Source organism: Lathyrus oleraceus, chromosome 7 (genome assembly GCF_024323335.1).
Source record: "Lathyrus oleraceus cultivar Zhongwan6 chromosome 7, CAAS_Psat_ZW6_1.0, whole genome shotgun sequence".
NCBI classification, from domain to species: Eukaryota; Viridiplantae; Streptophyta; class Magnoliopsida; order Fabales; family Fabaceae; genus Lathyrus; species Lathyrus oleraceus.
Window position 1 is genome coordinate 431,696,890 of NC_066585.1, and position 2,949 is coordinate 431,699,838.

General features: G+C 40.2%; 1 non-coding gene across 1 annotated transcript; it reads left to right on the forward strand.

The window, feature by feature from the left end:
• Positions 1-2,391: 2,391 nt before the first annotated feature.
• On the forward strand, positions 2,392-2,498 carry LOC127109486 (small nucleolar RNA R71). The gene has a single exon (XR_007796765.1). It is a non-coding gene; the product is annotated as a small nucleolar RNA R71 (small nucleolar RNA).
• Positions 2,499-2,949: the final 451 nt, after the last annotated feature.

Genomic DNA, 2,949 nt, shown 5'->3' on the forward strand with positions numbered 1-2,949 from the left:
AGGTTGTTTTCTCTTGGTCGTCAGGATGGATAGGAATTTTAAAGAATCATGAATAACCGTCTAGATAGCAGAAGTGGGAATGCTTAGCCAATCGTTTAAGCATTTGATCAATGAAAGGCATAGGAAAATGATCCTGTGGCTTTGTTCAATTTCCTATAGTCGATGCACATTCTACTTCTGGTCACAACTCTTTGTGCTATAGATTCGCCCTTCTCGTTCTTAACAACTATAACACCCCCTTTCTTGGGTACTACATGAACGGGGCTAACCCATTGACTATCGGATATCGGATATATGATTCATGCATATAATAACTTCTTTACTTCATCCTTAACTACAATACTTAAGATTGGGTTGATCCTTCTCTGGTGTTCTCTAGAGGTTTTACAATCTTCCTCTAGCGTAATGTGATGCATACAGATAGAAGGACTTATTCCTTTTAGATCAGCGATGTTATAGCCTAACACCGATGGATATTTTCTTAAGACATCTAGTAACTTTTAAGTTTCAATCTGTCCTAAGTCTGCATTGACTATTACTGGTCTTTTGAGTTCAGTGTCTAGGAATTCGTATCTTAGGTTCTTGGGTAGTGTTTTTAATTCTAAGTTTGGTTTCTTCGGGCATGGTATGTGATTAGGTGTAAGTGCTAAGCATTCACTTAGACTGTCATTTTGGTATGGTTCACGCCAATTATCATCTTCAAAGATTGAAGGGATTTGGATTTTCATTATATCAAAATATGTGGTTTCTTGCATCTCCATCTCTCTTACGCACTCGTCTATGACATCAAGTATATAACGAGTATCGTCTATAGTTGGCGCTTGTAAGAATTGTGTCAAGATGAATTCAACTTTTTCTTCTCCAACTTCGAATGTTAGCTTACCTCTTTTCACATCTATTATGGCTCTGGCGGTAGCTAAGAATGGTCTTCCTAATATAATAGGTGTATTGGCATCTTCTTTGATGTCCATGATTATGAAGTTGGTAGGAATGTAGAATTGTCCTACACATACTGGAACATTCTCTAGTATACCAACAGGATATTTGATTGAGCGGTCAGTTAGTTGAACAGACATCTTGGTTGGTCTTAGTTCTCCCATGTTGAGCCTTTTACAGATGGATAAGGGCATTACACTAATGTTGGCTCCTAAGTTGCATAGAGCTTTGTCTATGGAGAACTTTCCTATGACACAGGGTATGGAGAAACTACCTGGGTCTTTTAGTTTGGGAGGCATGTTGTTTTGGATTATTGCGCTACACTCAGCAGTAAGTGTAACTGTTTCGTTATCCTTGATCTTTTTCTTATTGGATAGGATCTCTTTAAGAAACTTGGCATATGAGGGCATTTGTGTGATAGCTTCTATAAAGGGTATTGTGATGTTCAGTTGCTTCAGAAGATCAACAAATTTCTTAAATTTCCCTACAGTTTTAGAATTTGCGAGTCTTTGAGGATACGGAATGGGTGGTTTATAAGGTGGTGGAGGCACATAAGGTTTTTCTTTATCTTCGGCCTCTTAGGTATTATCTTCCTTCTCCTTCGGCTCACTTACCTTCTCAGTTGTTGTTTTGTCAGGTTTTTGGTACATGGCAGGATTTTTTAGTCTTGGATCTACGGGTCCGTCTAGTTCTTTTCAACTTCTCAATATAACGGCATTTGCATGTCCTTTTGGATTAGGTTGTCGCTGTCCCGGAAATGTGCCAGCAGGAGCAGCAATAGATGTTTGTTGTTGATCCACTTGTGAAATCTGTGTTTCAAGCATTTTGTTGTGGGTGGCTAAAGCGTCTACTTTGCTTGCTAATTATTTAAGTTGCTCACTAGTATGTATGTTTTGGTTCAAGAAGTCTTTGTTTATTTGAGCTTAGGTAGCTATGAAACTTTCCATCATTAGTTCAACGTTGGACTTCCTAGGAATGTTAGGATCATTAGTAGCTGGCTTTTGATATCCAGGTGGAACAGCAGGTGTTTGGCTAGATGCATACAAGACGTTGTTGTTCTTGTACGAAACGTTAGGATGGTTTTTCCAACCTGGGTTGTAGGTATTCTGGTGCAGTGTGTCCAGGAATTCCATATAACTCATAGTTTGGAGTTACGGTAGCCACGGTGGTTGCAGGTGGTATGGTCAAGTTGTCTAACTTTTGAACAAGGGCATCTACCTTTGCATGGACATGGTCAAGGCTACTGATTTCGTACATTCCACCTTTTGTTTGGGACTGTTCTACTGGAGTTCTTTCACCTCCCCATTGGCAATTGTTTTGGGCCATGTTTTCAATGAGTTGATAGGCTTCGTTATATGGCTTATCCATAAGTGCACCGCCCGCGGAAACACCTACTGTCAGTCTTGTGTTATACAGAAGCCCACTGTAAAATGGTGAATGATCACCCAGTCTTCGAGACTGCGATGTGGACACATCCTTATCATGTCTTTGTATCTCTCCCACGCATCGTAGAGTGATTCTGCATCTTTTTATCGAAATCCATTGATTTAAGCTCTCAGCATAGCAGTTTTGCTCGGCGGAAAATATCGGGCTAAGAAAATGTTCTTCAGTTCTTCCCATATAGTGACTGAGTTGGATGGAAAGGATTGCAACCAAGCCCAAGCTCTGTCTCTTAGAGAGAAAGGAAAAAGTTGTAGTCTTATCGCATCTTGAGATACACCATTCGCCTTCATAGTGTCTGCGTACTGCACAAACTTGGTCAAATGTTCATTAGGGTTGTCCGTAGGATTTCCAATAAATTGATGTTGTTGGACAGCTGATAACAATGAGGGTTTCAACTCGAAATCGTTCCGATCGATAGCATGGGCAGCAATGTTGTTGTGAGGTTCTTGTTAGGACGGGGTAGCGTAGACCTTAAGAGGACGATTATGTGGTCCTACCGTAACCATGGTTGGTTTTTCAACTGGTTCAGTAGTAGGAAAGAAGATATCGGGAATATTGTACCTTCGTTAA